The sequence below is a fragment of the Pelophylax lessonae genome (assembly GCF_965119305.1).
Source record: "Pelophylax lessonae genome assembly, chromosome: 4".
Classification (NCBI taxonomy): Eukaryota; Metazoa; Chordata; class Amphibia; order Anura; family Ranidae; genus Pelophylax; species Pelophylax lessonae.
The window spans coordinates 324,799,960-324,820,467 of record NC_138771.1 but is presented as its reverse complement, the minus strand read 5'-3'; the positions used below and the strand labels follow the sequence as shown (position 1 = coordinate 324,820,467).

The window sequence follows — 20,508 nt, the reverse complement described above, 5'->3', positions numbered from 1 at the left end:
AGCAAAACGTAATTAAGAGCATGGCAAGTGCTCTGCAAACAAATGTGGATAGGGAAATAACTTAAAACAACAAAAAAAAACAGAAAAATAAAACAATGTTCTTCTTCATCTCTGAAGGACGAGGCCCATATGGAGTAGGAGGGAGGTTGAGGTGGTGGTGGATGTGGCGGTGACATAGGCGTGCGCACAGGGTGTGCTGGGTGTGCCTGGGCACACCCTAATCACCTAGGGCACATAGCATTGCCAGTGAGGAGATGGGAAAGATCTCCCTGGGACCTGCTCTGCTCTATTTCTCCTTGCCTACAGGTACATGGCCCCGATACATTACTCTCCCTGCTGGCAAACACATGCATGTGTATTTCAACTTTGGGGTGCACACCTTAATGCAATAGGCTGCGCACACCTATGGGCGGTGTAGGTGGAAGCGGCGGTGGAGGAGGACCAGGGCTGGATTAACAGCATCATGGGCTTGGTGCTGAGGATTTTGAAGGGCCTTAGGGCCGTGCCTTGCCATGCACCCAGAGGAGGAAGGGTGCAGCCATGCATGCCTAATTCAACATGGGATGCTGTCTCTGAAGCCCATAAACACATCCATGCATCGCCAACTGTCCCTCCTTGTCCGGCCTTCACGCTGTGTGGGGAGGTTCTGAGGGTGCTGCCTGGGGAAGCGAGCATAGAAGCCAGACTTCTGTGTTTACAAGTGACAGAAGAGCGGTAACAGTGAATATGGCCAACCCGGGGCCTATATAAAAGGTAGGGGCCTGGAGCTGCAGCTCCAATAGACCCTACATTAATCTGGCCCTGAGGAGGAGGACGAGGTAGCCAACACTGCTTCTTTTCACAAATTTTAAATGAGGGTACACCCCAAAAGAGTGAGAAAGAGCAAAAATGGAACAATGGGTGGGTAAGGTCGGTATCCATTGCTATTCTGCATAAGGTACGGAAAAGTCCCGTGGGATCCATGCCTGGTTCATTTTAATGAACGTGAGCTTGTCCACATTGTCTCTGGACAGGCGGCTGCGCTTGTCTGTTATAACGCCCCCAGCCGTGCTAAATACCCGTTCAGATAATACACTGGCTGCAGGGCACGCCAGCACCTCCAAGGCGTAAAGGGCAAGCTCAGGCCATGTGCCCAATTTGGAGACCCAGAAGTTGAAGGGGGCAGACCCGTCATTCACTACATGTAGGCGTGTGCACACATACTGCTCCACCATGTTGGTAAAATGCTGCCTCCTGCTAAGACGTTCCATCTGAGCTGCTGGTGCTGCTGTTTGTTGTGGCGTGCTGACAAAGCTTTTCCACATTTCGGCCATGCTAACCCTGCCTTCTGAGGTGCTGGCGGTGCCCTGGTTGCGTTGGCGACCTCCTCCTCCTCCTCCTCTGCCTTGTGCTTCCACTGTGGCCCCGCTGTCAGATGGGAATGCCAGCAGCATGGCGTCTACCAGCGTGCGCTTGTACTCGCGCATCTTGCGATCGCGCTCCAGTGAGTGAATTAAGGACGGTACGTTGTCCTTGTAACGGGGATCCAGCAGCGTGGCCACCCAGTAATCAGCACAAGTTAGAATGTGGGCAACTCGGCGGTCGTTGTGGAGACACTGCAGCATGTAATCGCTCATGTGTGCCAGGCTGCCCAGAGGCAACGAAAGGCTGTCCTCTGTGGGAGGTGTATGGTCCGTGTCCTCTGTATCCCCCCAGCCACGCACCAGTGATGGCCATGAGCTGGCCTGGGTGCCACCCTGCTGTGAACATGGTTCCATCTCCTCCTCCAGCTCCTCCTCCTCCTCATCCTCCTCATCCTCCAGAACTGTGCCCCTGCTGGACAATTGCGTCCCTGGCGTTTGCGTGTGCAGGAACCCACCCTCGGAGCCCCTTGCGAATGACTGCCCTGAAAGCCTTGGAAATGTTACCTCTTCATCCTCCTCCTCCTCCTCATCCTGTGCCACATCCTCTTCCATCATCGCCCGAATTGTTTTTTCAAGGAGGCATAGAAGTGGGATAGTTAAGCTGAGAACGGCGTCATTGCCACTGGCCATGTTGGTGGAGTACTCAAAACAGCGCAACAAGGCACACAGGTCTCGCATGGAGGCCCAGTTATTGGTGGTGAAGTGGTGCTGTTCCGCAGAGCGACTCACGCGTGCGTGCTGCAGCTGAAACTCCACTATGGCCTGCTGCTGCTCGCACAGTCTTTCCAGCATGTGCAAGGTGGAGTTCCACCTTGTGGGCACGTCACATATGAGGCGGTGAGCGGGAAGGCCGAAGTTACGCTGCAGCGCTGCCAGGCGAGCAGCAGCAGGATGAGAACGCCGAAAGTGCGCACAAACGGCCCGCACTTTCTGCAGCAGCTCTGACATATCGGGGTAGTTTTTAAAGAACCTCTGCACCACCAAATTCAGCACATGCGCCAGGCAAGGGATGTGCGTCAAACCGGCTAGGCCCAGAGCTGCTATGAGATTTCGCCCGTTATCGCACACCACCAGGCCGGGCTTGAGGCTCGCTGGCAGCAACCACTCATTTGTCTGCTGTTCCATGCTCCTCCACAACTCCTGCGCGGTGTGTGGTTTGTCCCCCAAACAGGCAAGTTGTAAAACTGCCTGCTGTCGTTTACCCCTGGCCGTGCTGAAGTTGGTGGTGAAGGTGTTACGCTGTCCGGATGAGGAGGCGGTAGAGGATGAGGAAGCGGAGTAGGAGGAGTTAGGAACAGGAGGCAAACTGAAGCGCCCTGCAATCCTCGGTGGTGGAAGGACATGCGCCAAATTGCTATCCGCCTCAGGCCCATCCGCCACTGCATTTACCCAGTGTGCCGTTAGGGAGATATAACGCCCCTGACCGTGCTTACTGGTCCACGTATCCGTAGTTAGGTGGACCTTGGCACAGATGGCGTTGCGCAGTGCACACCTGATTTTTTCCCCCACTTGGTTGTGCAGGGAAGGGATGGCTTGCCTGGAAAAGTAGTGGCGGCTGGGCACGACGTACTGTGGGACAGCCACCGACATAAGGTTTTTAAAACTGTGCGTCTCCACCAGACGGAATGACAGCATTTCAAAGGCCAATAATTTTGAAATGCTGGCATTCAGGGCCAGGGATCGCGGGTGGGTAGGGGGGTACTTCCTCTTCCTCTCAAGTGTTTGGGAGATGGAAAGCTGAACGCTTCCACGGGACATTGTGGAGATGGTTGTTGGTGACCCAGGTGGTGGTGTTGCTGACAGATCCTCTGTTTGCGGGGTGGCAGGTGCCGGTATCACTACAGATGTGGCTGGAGCGGCCGAGACTGCAGCAGAAGAGGAAGCAGGATGAGCCAGAGACGTTTCTTGGTTTTGAAGGTGTGTACTCCACTGCAGCTCGTGCTTTGCACTTAGATGCCTGATCATGCAGGTTGTGCTCAGGTTGAGAAGGTTCATGCCTCGCTTCAAGCTCTGATTGCACAGGGTGCAAACCACTCGTGTCCTGTCATCAGCACATTTTCTAAAGAACTTCCACGCTAGAGAACTCCTTTGAGCTGACTTTGGTGCGCTCGTTCCCTTGCTGCGTTGGGCAGTAGCGGGCGTAGTGTCTAGGGCACGGCCGCTCCGCTTCTGCACCCTGCTCCCTCTTCTGCTGTGCTGGTGGCTCTGTGCGACCACCGCCTCTTCCTCCAAACTACTCAGTTCACCTGCATGACGTTCATTCCATGTGGGGTCGAGGACCTCATCGTCCTCCACATCATCTTCCACCCAGTCTTCACCCCTGCCCTCCTTGTCGGTCTCCACAATGCTGAACGCCGCAGCAGTTGGCACCTGCGTTTCGTCATCATCGGAGACGTGCTGCGATGATCCTTGCATGTACTCATCTTGAGGAATAAGTGGTTGGGCATCGCTGCACTCAATCTCTTCCACTTCTGGGGCAGGGCTAGGTGGATGGCCCTGGGAAACCCTGCTGACAGAGTCCTCAAAAAGAATAAGAGACTGCTGTATGGCTTGGGGCTCAGACTGCTGGCCTGATTTGCAAGGGGGTGAGGTGAAAGACGGTTGGACATTGGCTGCAGGTGCCAACTCTGACCTTTCTGCAGTAGACTGGGTGGGAGACAATGTGAAGGAACTGGAGGCACTGTCAGCAGCAAACCAATCTACTATCGCCTCAACTTGTTCTGGCCTCATCACTTCTAGGGGCGTTTGATGCCCTACCAAATACTGATGCAGGTTCTGTCGCCTACTCACACTTGAGGAAGGTGTTTCACTTGTGCGTGTAGCTGGCACAGATCGACCATGTCCTCTCCTTGCAACAGGAGCTCTACCAGCAGCACCACGACCCAGGCCACGGCCCTTATTTGACGGTCTCCTCATATTTCTGTAATTTAAGATCTTGCCCTAGAAAGGTTTTTATTGAATAGCGGAATAGAAAATATGATCCAAAAAAAGTGTATGTATATCACACGTACACAACCACACTAGGCCCCAATTACTATTGTTTGTACCCCTAAAAGGCTAGATGAGGAGTAGGGGGAGTATGGAACAGGCAGCACCCTCAAACCTTCAGAAGTATGAGATGAACCCCAACAACTTGGAAAGGTGGATCTCTCTCACACGTACCGACACAGACTATCCCGCAATTCAATTGATCCTCAAAGGTTTTTATTGAATAGCGGAATAGGAAATATGATCAAAAAAAGTGTATGTATCTCGCACGTACACAACCACACTAGGCCCCAATTACTATTGTTTGTACCCCTAAAAGGCTAGATGAGGAGTAGGGGGGGTATGGAACAGGCAGCACCCTCAAACCTTCAGAAGTATGAGATGAACCCCAACAACTTGGAAAGGTGGATCTCTCTCACACGTACCGACACAGACTATCCCGCAATTCAATTGATCCCCAAAGGTTTTTATTGAATAGCGGAATAGGAAATATGATCAAAAAAAGTGTATGTATCTCACACGTACAGAAACACACTAGGCCCCAATTACTATTGTTTGTACACCTAAAAGGATGGATGAGGAGGAGGAGGAGTATGGAACAGGCAGCACCCTCAAAGCTTCAGAAGTATGAGATGAACCCCAAAAACTTGGAAAGGTGGATCTCACACGTACCGACACAGACTATTCCGCAATTTAATTGATCCCCAAAGGTTTTTATTGAATAGCGGAATAGGAAATATGATCAAAAAATGTGTATGTATCTCACACGTACAGAAGCACACTAGGCCCCAATTACTATTGTTTGTACACCTAAAAGGATGGATGAGGAGGAGGAGGAGTATGGAACAGGCAGCACCCTCAAAGCTTCAGAAGTATGAGATGAACCCCAAAAACTTGGAAAGGTGGATCTCACACGTACCGACACAGACTATCCCGCAATTTAATTGATCCCCAAAGGTTTTTATTGAATAGCGGAATAGGAAATATGATCAAAAAATGTGTATGTATCTCACACGTACAGAAGCACACTAGGCCCCAATTACTATTGTTTGTACACCTAAAAGGATGGATGAGGAGGAGGAGGAGTATGGAACAGGCAGCACCCTCAAAGCTTCAGAAGTATGAGATGAACCCCAAAAACTTGGAAAGGTGGATCTCACACGTACCGACACAGACTATTCCGCAATTTAATTGATCCCCAAAGGTTTTTATTGAATAGCGGAATAGGAAATATGATCAAAAAATGTGTATGTATCTCACACGTACAGAAGCACACTAGGCCCCAATTACTATTGTTTGTACACCTAAAAGGATGGATGAGGAGGAGGAGGAGTATGGAACAGGCAGCACCCTCAAAGCTTCAGAAGTATGAGATGAACCCCAAAAACTTGGAAAGGTGGATCTCACACGTACCGACACAGACTATTCCGCAATTTAATTGATCCCCAAAGGTTTTTATTGAATAGCGGAATAGGAAATATGATCAAAAAATGTGTATGTATCTCACACGTACAGAAGCACACTAGGCCCCAATTACTATTGTTTGTACACCTAAAAGGATGGATGAGGAGGAGGAGGAGTATGGAACAGGCAGCACCCTCAAAGCTTCAGAAGTATGAGATGAACCCCAAAAACTTGGAAAGGTGGATCTCACACGTACCGACACAGACTATCCCGCAATTTAATTGATCCCCAAAGGTTTTTATTGAATAGCGGAATAGGAAATATGATCAAAAAAAGTGTATGTATCTCGCACGTACACAACCACACTAGGCCCCAATTACTATTGTTTGTACCCCTAAAAGGCTAGATGAGGATTAGGGGGGGTATGGAACAGGCAGCACCCTCAAACCTTCAGAAGTATGAGATGAACCCCAACAACTTGGAAAGGTGGATCTCTCTCACACGTACCGACACAGACTATCCCGCAATTCAATTGATCCTCAAAGGTTTTTATTGAATAGCGGAATAGGAAATATGATCAAAAAAAGTGTATGTATCTCGCACGTACACAACCACACTAGGCCCCAATTACTATTGTTTGTACCCCTAAAAGGCTAGATGAGGAGTAGGGGGGGTATGGAACAGGCAGCACCCTCAAACCTTCAGAAGTATGAGATGAACCCCAACAACTTGGAAAGGTGGATCTCTCTCACACGTACCGACACAGACTATCCCGCAATTCAATTGATCCTCAAAGGTTTTTATTGAATAGCGGAATAGGAAATATGATCAAAAAAAGTGTATGTATCTCGCACGTACACAACCACACTAGGCCCCAATTACTATTGTTTGTACCCCTAAAAGGCTAGATGAGGAGTAGGGGGAGTATGGAACAGGCAGCACCCTCAAACCTTCAGAAGTATGAGATGAACCCCAACAACTTGGAAAGGTGGATCTCTCTCACACGTACCAACACAGACTATCCCCCAATTTAACTGATCCCCAAAGGTTTTTGATTAAATAGCGGAATAGAAAATATGATCCCAAAAAAGTGTATGTATATCACACGTACACAACCACACTAGGCCCCAATTACTATTGTTTGTACCCCTAAAAGGCTAGATGAGGAGTAGGGGGAGTATGGAACAGGCAGCACCCTCAAACCTTCAGAAGTATGAGATGAACCCCAACAACTTGGAAAGGTGGATCTCTCTCACACGTACCGACACAGACTATCCCGCAATTCAATTGATCCTCAAAGGTTTTTATTGAATAGCGGAATAGGAAATATGATCAAAAAAAGTGTATGTATCTCGCACGTACACAACCACACTAGGCCCCAATTACTATTGTTTGTACCCCTAAAAGGCTAGATGAGGAGTAGGGGGGGTATGGAACAGGCAGCACCCTCAAACCTTCAGAAGTATGAGATGAACCCCAACAACTTGGAAAGGTGGATCTCTCTCACACGTACCGACACAGACTATCCCGCAATTCAATTGATCCTCAAAGGTTTTTATTGAATAGCGGAATAGGAAATATGATCAAAAAAAGTGTATGTATCTCGCACGTACACAACCACACTAGGCCCCAATTACTATTGTTTGTACCCCTAAAAGGCTAGATGAGGAGTAGGGGGAGTATGGAACAGGCAGCACCCTCAAACCTTCAGAAGTATGAGATGAACCCCAACAACTTGGAAAGGTGGATCTCTCTCACACGTACCAACACAGACTATCCCCCAATTTAACTGATCCCCAAAGGTTTTTGATTAAATAGCGGAATAGAAAATATGATCCCAAAAAAGTGTATGTATATCACACGTACACAACCACACTAGGCCCCAATTACTATTGTTTGTACCCCTAAAAGGCTAGGAGTAGGGGGGAGTATGGAACAGGCAGCACCCTCAAACCTTCAGAAGTATGAGATGAACCCCAACAACTTGGAAAGGTGGATCTCTCTCACACGTACCAACACAGACTATCCCCCAATTTAACTGATCCCCAGAGGTTTTTGATTAAATAGCGGAATAGAAAATATGATCCCAAAAAAGTGTATGTATATCACACGTACACAACCACACTAGGCCCCAATTACTATTGTTTGTACCCCTAAAAGGCTAGGAGTAGGGGGAGTATGGAACAGGCAGCACCCTCAAACCTTCAGAAGTATGAGATGAACCCCAACAACTTGGAAAGGTGGATCTCTCTCACACGTACCAACACAGACTATCCCCCAATTTAACTGATCCCCAAAGGTTTTTGATTAAATAGCGGAATAGAAAATATGATCCCAAAAAAGTGTATGTATATCACACGTACACAACCACACTAGGCCCCAATTACTATTGTTTGTACCCCTAAAAGGCTAGGAGTAGGGGGGAGTATGGAACAGGCAGCACCCTCAAACCTTCAGAAGTATGAGATGAACCCCAACAACTTGGAAAGGTGGATCTCTCTCACACGTACCAACACAGACTATCCCCCAATTTAACTGATCCCCAAAGGTTTTTGATTAAATAGCGGAATAGAAAATATGATCCCAAAAAAGTGTATGTATATCACACGTACACAACCACACTAGGCCCCAATTACTATTGTTTGTACCCCTAAAAGGCTAGGAGTAGGGGGAGTATGGAACAGGCAGCACCCTCAAACCTTCAGAAGTATGAGATGAACCCCAACAACTTGGAAAGGTGGATCTCTCTCACACGTACCAACACAGACTATCCCCCAATTTAACTGATCCCCAGAGGTTTTTGATTAAATAGCGGAATAGAAAATATGATCCCAAAAAAGTGTATGTATATCACACGTACACAACCACACTAGGCCCCAATTACTATTGTTTGTACCCCTAAAAGGCTAGGAGTAGGGGGAGTATGGAACAGGCAGCACCCTCAAACCTTCAGAAGTATGAGATGAACCCCAACAACTTGGAAAGGTGGATCTCTCTCACACGTACCAACACAGACTATCCCCCAATTTAACTGATCCCCAGAGGTTTTTGATTAAATAGCGGAATAGAAAATATGATCCCAAAAAAGTGTATGTATATCACACGTACACAACCACACTAGGCCCCAATTACTATTGTTTGTACCCCTAAAAGGCTAGGAGTAGGGGGAGTATGGAACAGGCAGCACCCTCAAACCTTCAGAAGTATGAGATGAACCCCAACAACTTGGAAAGGTGGATCTCTCTCACACGTACCAACACAGACTATCCCCCAATTTAACTGATCCCCAAAGGTTTTTGATTAAATAGCGGAATAGAAAATATGATCCCAAAAAAGTGTATGTATATCACACGTACACAACCACACTAGGCCCCAATTACTATTGTTTGTACCCCTAAAAGGCTAGGAGTAGGGGGAGTATGGAACAGGCAGCACCCTCAAACCTTCAGAAGTATGAGATGAACCCCAACAACTTGGAAAGGTGGATCTCTCTCACACGTACCAACACAGACTATCCCCCAATTTAACTGATCCCCAGAGGTTTTTGATTAAATAGCGGAATAGAAAATATGATCCCAAAAAAGTGTATGTATATCACACGTACACAACCACACTAGGCCCCAATTACTATTGTTTGTACCCCTAAAAGGCTAGGAGTAGGGGGAGTATGGAACAGGCAGCACCCTCAAACCTTCAGAAGTATGAGATGAACCCCAACAACTTGGAAAGGTGGATCTCTCTCACACGTACCAACACAGACTATCCCCCAATTTAACTGATCCCCAAAGGTTTTTGATTAAATAGCGGAATAGAAAATATGATCCCAAAAAAGTGTATGTATATCACACGTACACAACCACACTAGGCCCCAATTACTATTGTTTGTACCCCTAAAAGGCTAGGAGTAGGGGGGAGTATGGAACAGGCAGCACCCTCAAACCTTCAGAAGTATGAGATGAACCCCAACAACTTGGAAAGGTGGATCTCTCTCACACGTACCAACACAGACTATCCCCCAATTTAACTGATCCCCAAAGGTTTTTGATTAAATAGCGGAATAGAAAATATGATCCCAAAAAAGTGTATGTATATCACACGTACACAACCACACTAGGCCCCAATTACTATTGTTTGTACCCCTAAAAGGCTAGGAGTAGGGGGAGTATGGAACAGGCAGCACCCTCAAACCTTCAGAAGTATGAGATGAACCCCAACAACTTGGAAAGGTGGATCTCTCTCACACGTACCAACACAGACTATCCCCCAATTTAACTGATCCCCAGAGGTTTTTGATTAAATAGCGGAATAGAAAATATGATCCCAAAAAAGTGTATGTATATCACACGTACACAACCACACTAGGCCCCAATTACTATTGTTTGTACCCCTAAAAGGCTAGGAGTAGGGGGAGTATGGAACAGGCAGCACCCTCAAACCTTCAGAAGTATGAGATGAACCCCAACAACTTGGAAAGGTGGATCTCTCTCACACGTACCAACACAGACTATCCCCCAATTTAACTGATCCCCAGAGGTTTTTGATTAAATAGCGGAATAGAAAATATGATCCCAAAAAAGTGTATGTATATCACACGTACACAACCACACTAGGCCCCAATTACTATTGTTTGTACCCCTAAAAGGCTAGGAGTAGGGGGAGTATGGAACAGGCAGCACCCTCAAACCTTCAGAAGTATGAGATGAACCCCAACAACTTGGAAAGGTGGATCTCTCTCACACGTACCAACACAGACTATCCCCCAATTTAACTGATCCCCAAAGGTTTTTGATTAAATAGCGGAATAGAAAATATGATCCCAAAAAAGTGTATGTATATCACACGTACACAACCACACTAGGCCCCAATTACTATTGTTTGTACCCCTAAAAGGCTAGGAGTAGGGGGAGTATGGAACAGGCAGCACCCTCAAACCTTCAGAAGTATGAGATGAACCCCAACAACTTGGAAAGGTGGATCTCTCTCACACGTACCAACACAGACTATCCCCCAATTTAACTGATCCCCAGAGGTTTTTGATTAAATAGCGGAATAGAAAATATGATCCCAAAAAAGTGTATGTATATCACACGTACACAACCACACTAGGCCCCAATTACTATTGTTTGTACCCCTAAAAGGCTAGGAGTAGGGGGAGTATGGAACAGGCAGCACCCTCAAACCTTCAGAAGTATGAGATGAACCCCAACAACTTGGAAAGGTGGATCTCTCTCACACGTACCAACACAGACTATCCCCCAATTTAACTGATCCCCAGAGGTTTTTGATTAAATAGCGGAATAGAAAATATGATCCCAAAAAAGTGTATGTATATCACACGTACACAACCACACTAGGCCCCAATTACTATTGTTTGTACCCCTAAAAGGCTAGGAGTAGGGGGAGTATGGAACAGGCAGCACCCTCAAACCTTCAGAAGTATGAGATGAACCCCAACAACTTGGAAAGGTGGATCTCTCTCACACGTACCAACACAGACTATCCCCCAATTTAACTGATCCCCAGAGGTTTTTGATTAAATAGCGGAATAGAAAATATGATCCCAAAAAAGTGTATGTATATCACACGTACACAACCACACTAGGCCCCAATTACTATTGTTTGTACCCCTAAAAGGCTAGGAGTAGGGGGGAGTATGGAACAGGCAGCACCCTCAAACCTTCAGAAGTATGAGATGAACCCCAACAACTTGGAAAGGTGGATCTCTCTCACACGTACCAACACAGACTATCCCCCAATTTAACTGATCCCCAAAGGTTTTTGATTAAATAGCGGAATAGAAAATATGATCCCAAAAAAGTGTATGTATATCACACGTACACAACCACACTAGGCCCCAATTACTATTGTTTGTACCCCTAAAAGGCTAGATGAGGAGTAGGGGGAGTATGGAACAGGCAGCACCCTCAAACCTTCAGTATGAGATTGTGTTCACTGTACCCCACAAAGATTGAGTTCACTGCACCCCACAATGATTGTGTTCACTGCACCCCACAAAGATTGTGTTCACTGCACCTCACAAAGATTGTGTTCACTGTACCCCCCAAAGATTGTGTTCACTGCACCCCACAAAGATTCTGTTCACTGTACCCCACAAAGATTGTGTTCACTGCACCCCAAAAAGATTGTGTTCACTGCACCCCAAAAAGGATGTTGTTCACTGCACCCCAAAAAGGATGTTGTTCACTCCACCCCAAAAAGATTGTGTTCACTGCACCCCACAAAGATTGTGTTCACTGCACCCCAAAAAGATTGTGTTCACTGCACCCCAAAAATGATTTTGTTCACTGCACCCCAAAAAGGATTTTGTTCACTGCACCCCAAAAAGGATGTTGTTCACTCCACCCCAAAAAGATTGTGTTCACTGCACCCCAAAAAGATTGTGTTCACTGCACCCCACAAAGGATTTTGTTCACTGCACCCCAAAACGATTGTGTTCACTGCACCCCAAAAAGGATGTTGTTCACTGCACCCCAAAAAGGATTTTGTTCACTGCACCCCAAAAAGATTGTGTTCACTGCACCCCACAAAGGATTTTGTTCACTGCACCCCACAAAGATTGTGTTCACTGCACACCAAAAAGGATTGTGTTCACTGCACCCCAAAAAGATTTTGTTCACTGCACCCCAAAAAGATTGTGTTCACTGCAGCCCAAAAAGATTGTGTTCACTGCAGCCCAAAAAGATTGTGTTCACTGCAGCCCAAAAAGATTGTGTTCACTGCAGCTCACACACAGAAAAATGGATGTGGATCACTGACACCTGCCTATCTCCAATCCCACACCACACAGCAATATCGATTGTAGTTTGTAGAACACAGTTTCCCTAAAATTCAGCAGACTCTGTCCCTAACAGGATTGAGAAGAGATCGTAGATCAGGATTGAGTGCAGATTCACCCCACCCCCCACACAGCAATATCGATTGTAGTTTGTAGAACACAGTTTCCCTAAAATTCAGCAGACTCTGTCCCTAACAGGATTGAGAAGAGATCGTAGATCAGGATTGAGTGCAGATTCACCCCACCCCCCACACAGCAATATCGATTGTAGTTTGTAGAACACAGTTTCCCTAAAATTCAGCAGACTCTGTCCCTAACAGGATTGAGAAGAGATCGTAGATCAGGATTGAGTGCAGATTCACCCCACCCCCCACACAGCAATATCGATTGTAGTTTGTAGAAGACACTGACCCTATATAATTCAGCAGACTCTATCCCTAAAATGCCTACAACTCGCCCTGCCTAAACACTCCGACCTGTCCCTCAATTCTATCCGGACACAAATGGTTTTTTCCTGCCTATCTTTCCCTAATCAGCAGCCAGCACGTTGATGTGTGCTCTGTCCCTGAATCTAAGCAGCATAATGACGCCGCTGCGGCTGCCTCGAACTTATAAAGACTTGGTCACATGCTTCAGACGGCCAATCACAGCTACTGAGACATTTGCAGGCATGGCTGGGATGGCTTAAGGCACACCAGTTAAACGATTGTTGATTGGCTGTTGAAAGCCCGCCATGAAAAGAGCGCCAAAGCATGCAAAACCCGGAAATAAAACGACCGAACACGGATTTTTACCCGAACATACAGTAAAGTGTCCGTGTCCGTGTTCGGGTACAAAAAATCCAATTATTCGGTACGAACACGAATAATACAGTCCGTGTTCGCTCAACACTATTGATGAACAGTCAAGCTATAGACAGGAGGGGTGCTGTGGTGCTACTTACAGTTCAGGCATGCTGCTCATTGTTATGTAGGCTATAGATATCCACTGGTCCCCATAGCTTACTCCAGGCCCTGGTTATAGACAGAAGGCTGGGCCAACCCAAAGATCACCTCAGGATGTCCACAGATAAAGGGGAATACTAAATGTAACCAATGCTTACATATAGAATAAAGTGAAAGCATATATTATGTTTATTGAATAAAGCATAACGATGTTTGTCTGTTATATTTTGTAGCAGAGCAATAGCTATTCAGCTGGGGAAGAATAAGGAGCATAGGGCTTGGAACTAGGTAATAAATGGAGAGAAGAAAGACAAGAAGAGTGGGGATTCAAACAAGCTAGTAGGAGTAGGTGATGGTTGTATGTGTTCCCCAGTGACACAGAAACGGGTAACAAAACTACATTCTTCATTCATTTAGAGTTTCTAATTGGTTTCTGGACACGCATAATTTTATTTTCTCTGAGCGCAGCTAAACTGACTGCGCCTACCGGCTCATTGTGAATGGCATTGCAAGATCATTACATGCATTTATATTCATTTAGAAATGTCCTCTAAATGAATATAAATTCAGGTTTGACCATGCCAGTATGCATGAGGCCAATGTTTATTGGTGATTTTTCACAATGGTAGCTCATCTTTAGCAAAGACTAGATTTTCCAGGGACAGTAGGTCTGTCATTGGTAGAAACATAATATTTTTTTATATAAGCTTATTAAAACATGTAACTGTTTCAGATGCAGTTTGGACAAGTTAAATAGAAATGTTCTGTGTAAAAGAGATCCTAGCAGAATGATTTGCTTTAGATCCAAAAATGTGTGTGGTTGCAGGCTCCAGTAATCTGTCTTGTGTAGTTAAAATAATACCAGCCCTGTTTGCAGAAATGGTCCTGACTATTAATAAAGAGAAGCCCAGTGTAACTCTAGTTAAAAGATACATAAAATAAATCAATTTTACAGAACAAAACAGCTTCAGGGCTTATCTGTAGGTCTAGTCTTCCCTGCTATAGCAAGGGTCTTTTGGCAGATCTTTTAGTGGAGGTCTCACAGCTGTTGGTTTGTAATCACTCCTCTAACTTCATAGCCCTGCTGAGATGTTCTCTGTATTGCACAATGGTGGACTCCGCGACTCCCTTTACCAGTTTCTGTAATACAAATTATAGTGATGTTACTGATAAAAAAAAAAACTTTCCAGTCTTTACATGAAAATCTAGCCATTGAACATTCAACAGAAAGAAATAGCAGACTATTTAAAGGCTAATTTATTATTTTTAAGATGTGGATTGTTATGTGGTAATCAGGGCTGAAATTAAAATTAGATATCTGCTTAGAACAGCTGTGTTTGGCAAGAAAGGTGAGCACTGCTGACAATCTTTCAGACTTTTCTCTCTTAGCTGAAGGTGAGGAGGAGGAAAGGAAATGCTTTGTATTAAAAACCCATATACACTTAACCAAACTTGACCTGCACATACAGTACATCGTTAAATATAAATTTGATAAAAATATAGTATTCTGGATGGTAGCGTTCAGTTTGGTTAATTTTTCAGTTTGCTTTTATTGGTAATTTGTACAAACGATAATTTGTAATCTGTGTTTATTAGTAGTTTTATAAAAGTGCAGATAACACTAAATTACCAAAAAAGGCAAAGTGAATTATTTTTGTATTATTCTTTGGGGTTCTATGGTTGTCTAATGTGTTTGGGTCCTCTATTGCTCAGTGTGGTACATTGAGCTCCTCATGGAGATCAGTAAGAAAAAAGGGGCAGAGTAAGAAGACAGAAAATAACAAGTGTGAGATGAGAATAAATGATAGAAGAGTGGAACAAAAAAACCTTCCTGTGAATAGGATAAGGGGGGGGGGGGGGGGAAGTACCGCGCTTCAAAGGTTATGTGTAGTATAAGGTGACTCAGTGATAAATAATAAATTAATTAATTAATACATGATTCCACTGATTTCTAATGTGTTGATTAAATGTAATAAAATAATTCATATAATCAAACAATAAAGTGCTAGTATTGTTGAATGTGTAAAATTATCTAAAATTCTATATCATAAAATTCATTTTCATTATCTTCTTTAAAAAACAAACGCATATCCAAACATCAAAGGTGCTTATGGTGATTCAATATATAAATAAATACAATAAAGGTTATAATCACGTGCCAATAAAGTGCTCTGTGCTCTGCCTGAATGCATCTCAATATGTAACAATTGTGATTAGATGCCTACATGCATCATAAAGTGCTCAAGTGTCCCAAATAATGATAATAGCGTGAATCTTCCTCTTCTGTGTATTAAAGTAACTTCTTCCACCTATACACTTTGTGCATACGGGTGCTCTTCGGTGCTCGTCACCTCTAGGTGTGCTAAATGCTCACCTCCATGCCTCAGGTAATGTGCCTTTAAGATCTATCAGGGGGTCCACTCCTTTCTCCTCTCCTCCTCTGAACATATATACTGGGTAAAGGGGATGGTGGTATGTTCCTCCTTGCAGGGATCCACTTAAAGGTTCTCTGGTAGTACCACGGATCTCGAAATAAGGGGGCCAATATAGTGTAGTAATGCCAAACAATTTTATTCAAAAAAATTTTGCCACTCACATATAAAACTTCGACAGTGCGTCTATCTGCTGCGGGACTAATCCTTCCCGTTCCCCGCCATGTCACTTCTGCCGGTGCTCTGCCATATGCTTTACGTCACGACCACACGTGACTTCTTCCTGTGTATAGCCCCTGATCATAGTATACCTTTCTGTGTCACTAGGTGATACCTGATGTTGCTTATAAATATAGTTAAAAGCCTACAAATTATTTAAAATGGTTCCACATGAACCAAGAGCCCATACGCCTTTTGGTGGCTTCTTGATCCTGGGAGATCACTTGTTTCATATGTGGAATCAAGTTGTTTTCACACACCCAATTGTTGGAGCTTCTGCTTTCAGGCTGGGTCTAGATTTATTTTGCATGCTACAGATAGGAAATGTAACAAAAGAGTAATTTTATTATGGTTGTAGGATCCTGGAATGACAGATAAAATGATAATTTTGGGATCATTAGGTATCTTTATATGTGTAATCTTCTTGTACATCCCCAAAATCTTGCCCCAATAGAGTTGTAATTAAGGGAGTATTCCCCAAATGTGAGTCATAGTATGAATGTCTGCTGGGTAATATACAATGGATAATGAGCATGTTACAGGCTAGTGATTATTTTTTGAAAACTTTGAAGCGTTGCTCAAATAGAAGTAGGCAAAAAAGAGAGTTTTATCTTGTTCAGGGCTTAAGTTCTACAGCATCACATAAATAGACTATTGAATATAATGAAAAAGAAGAAAAAGAAACATTTTATTTATTTGTACTTTAATAATTGTAATACTTTAATAATTGTAATATTTCCTCCAAAAAAAAAAAAAACATTTGGGGCCTTCAGAGTTTACTGTATATAACTCTACTTGTGATGCAGATGTAGCGCCCTCTAGATAGGCTGTTAGGTAAATTTCATTTTGTAGTTTAATTATAGTGAATGGAGCATTGATTGATTGTGTTGGTCTGTTTGGGGTTTTTCAGAGGTGAGAGTTTAATTAGTTCCTCCGACCTCTGAAAGAAGCTTCCAGAGCATAGGTAGGTAGATTCAAATGATCAATTATTTAAAATGGTTCCACATGAACCAGGAGCCCATACGCCTTTTGGTGGCTTCTTGATCCTGGGAGATCACTTGTTTCATATGTGGAATCAAGTTGTTTTCACACACCCAATTGTTGGAGCTTCTGCTTTCAGGCTGGGTCTAGATTTATTTTGCATGCTACAGATAGGAAATGTAACAAAAGAGTAATTTTATTATGGTTGTAGGATCCTGGAATGACAGATAAAACGATAATTTTGGGATCATTAGGTATCTTTATATGTGTAATCTTCTTGTACATCCCCAAAATCTTGCCCCAATAGAGTTGTAATTAAGGGAGTATTCCCCAAATGTGAGTCATAGTATGAATGTCTGCTGGGTAATATACAATGGATAATGAGCATGTTACAGGCTAGTGATTATTTTTTGAAAACTTTGAAGCGTTGCTCAAATAGAAGTAGGCAAAAAAGAGAGTTTTATCTTGTTCAGGGCTTAAGTTCTACAGCATCACATAAATAGACTATTGAATATAATGAAAAAGAAGAAAAAGAAACATTTTATTTATTTGTACTTTAATAATTGTAATACTTTAATAATTGTAATATTTCCTCCAAAAAAAAAAAACATTTGGGGCCTTCAGAGTTTACTGTATATAACTCTACTTGTGATGCAGATGTAGCGCCCTCTAGATAGGCTGTTAGGTAAATTTCATTTTGTAGTTTAATTATAGTGAATGGAGCATTGATTGATTGTGTTGGTCTGTTTGGGGTTTTTCAGAGGTGAGAGTTTAATTAGTTCCTCCGACCTCTGAAAGAAGCTTCCAGAGCATAGGTAGGTAGATTCAAATGATCAATTATTTAAAATGGTTCCACATGAACCAGGAGCCCATACGCCTTTTGGTGGCTTCTTGATCCTGGGAGATCACTTGTTTCATATGTGGAATCAAGTTGTTTTCACACACCCAATTGTTGGAGCTTCTGCTTTCAGGCTGGGTCTAGATTTATTTTGCATGCTACAGATAGGAAATGTAACAAAAGAGTAATTTTATTATGGTTGTAGGATCCTGGAATGACAGATAAAACGATAATTTTGGGATCATTAGGTATCTTTATATGTGTAATCTTCTTGTACATCCCCAAAATCTTGCCCCAATAGAGTTGTAATTAAGGGAGTATTCCCCAAATGTGAGTCATAGTATGAATGTCTGCTGGGTAATATACAATGGATAATGAGCATGTTACAGGCTAATGATTATTTTTTGAAAACTTTGAAGCGTTGCTCAAATAGAAGTAGGCAAAAAAGAGAGTTTTATCTTGTTCAGGGCTTAAGTTCTACAGCATCACATAAATAGACTATTGAATATAATGAAAAAGAAGAAAAAGAAACATTTTATTTATTTGTACTTTAATAATTGTAATACTTTAATAATTGTAATATTTCCTCCAAAAAAAAAAAACATTTGGGGCCTTCAGAGTTTACTGTATATAACTCTACTTGTGATGCAGATGTAGCGCCCTCTAGATAGGCTGTTAGGTAAATTTCATTTTGTAGTTTAATTATAGTGAATGGAGCATTGATTGATTGTGTTGGTCTGTTTGGGGTTTTTCAGAGGTGAGAGTTTAATTAGTTCCTCCGACCTCTGAAAGAAGCTTCCAGAGCATAGGTAGGTAGATTCAAATGATCAGTTGAATACTAATCATGGCCCAACCATTTCCTGGAAGGAACTTGCTGGGGATTGTTCATTGTGCAAGTGCCAGAAAGGAACTAAGTGCCGGAGATTGCTATATGGACTGCTACAGTAGGCTCCTAGATATATTCGCCATTATCTGCTACTTCCACAAAAGCTGCTATTTGAAGATTGGAGAGAAGATTGTCCTCCTATCGTTACTGATCATTCTGGAGTATCCTGTGACGCTAAACCCCTCTTTTGTCTAAGTTCCCAACCAATAAATATTAAAAAGACATCCCCTAGACTGAGCCTGAATTGTCGGTGTGCATGGGACTGGTCTCATAATTGGCAGTCTCTGTATCAATATGGGAGAACCTGGGCACATTCTCAGCATCCCTTTCAGAGATGAGTGCTACATGATAATTTGAGGACACTGGGGCTATAGGCAGCCATTAACAGATCATGTAGTATTGGGCACTGTGGATTGTGTTTGTAGAAAAAGAAATAGGTTGCACTTCGTCATGGAATGAAGTTGCTTGAATTTATTAAAGTATCGTCATGCCAAACATCCAAACAGACAGGAACTGTTAATGTTTCACATGGGTCTCTCGGATGTTTGGCATGACGATACTTCAATAAATTCAAGCAACTTCATTCCATGACGGAGTGCAACCTATTTCTTTTTCTACAAATTCTTTCACGTTGGTGAGCTGAGGTGGGCATCCAGCTGGTTTGCAGAGCACAGCTGATTAAGCCTAAACGGTGTTGCTCTTTTCTTTTCATCACTGTGGATTGTGGACAGTGTGTATGCATCACCTAGGGTTTTCACTCCCAGAATCTTTTAGAACTTAGATACAATAAGGTCTTGATCTCAGGAGGTGGTGTAAGTGTGCTACGGAGAAACCTCTATTTGACTGTAATAGGAAATATGAAGAAGGTTCCTGTACAGAGATGCCTTATTGGACACAATTGTGGTTGGAGCTACAGTATATACTTGCGTTATTCGGGTTTTCTGTATATATGTAAAGAAGAATTCTAGGTGTGGATATTTTATACAAAGTTACATTGGTCCAGTCTGGGCAAGGTAGAGAGACAGGACAGTGATGTCACATTCTCCACCTCACCCAATCAGAGAATGTTTTGCATTCTTTCAGAAAATGCAAAGCATTCTCTGAATAGTGCCCAAGCCTAGTGGCCGACCTTCTGTGTTCACAATGCATTAGGGTAGCAACTCTGCTCAGAACCTGGAAGCAGGTGGGGATCACTGGAATAGAGGCAGCAGAACTCCCAGAAAGGGGAAATGTTCTTACCCGAACAGTGAACACTATTGTAGTCTATGGGAGTGGAACAGGAAAAATTGAAGTGCCCATGGAAGTGCCCATGGAAGTGCCCATTTTGCAGGCTTATATGCAAATAATTGGCCATAAAATGGGAATGGGGGTCTGGGTAATGCCCTGGGGGACATGTATCTATACATTTTTTTTTAAACTATAGTTTTTTCAGGAGCAGTGATTTTAATTATGCTTAAAGTGCAACAATAAAAATAAATATTTTTTTTTTTTTTTTAAGTATATTGCTTAGGGGGTCTTCTTAGTCTGCTTGTAAAGTGGAACATCTGTAACACGCATAAAACATGCTGCTGCAAAAATGATATTTCTTCTGACATCATGGACTGGTGCATTTTGAGC

The 20,508-nt window shown here is 43.6% G+C and overlaps 1 protein-coding gene across 3 annotated transcripts in view; it reads left to right on the top strand.

Annotated features, from left to right (window-relative positions):
• HTR4 (5-hydroxytryptamine receptor 4) overlaps positions 1-20,508 on the top strand; it is a 730,224-nt gene that overhangs the window by 262,011 nt on the left and 447,705 nt on the right. The gene's annotated exons all lie outside the window — the stretch shown is intronic.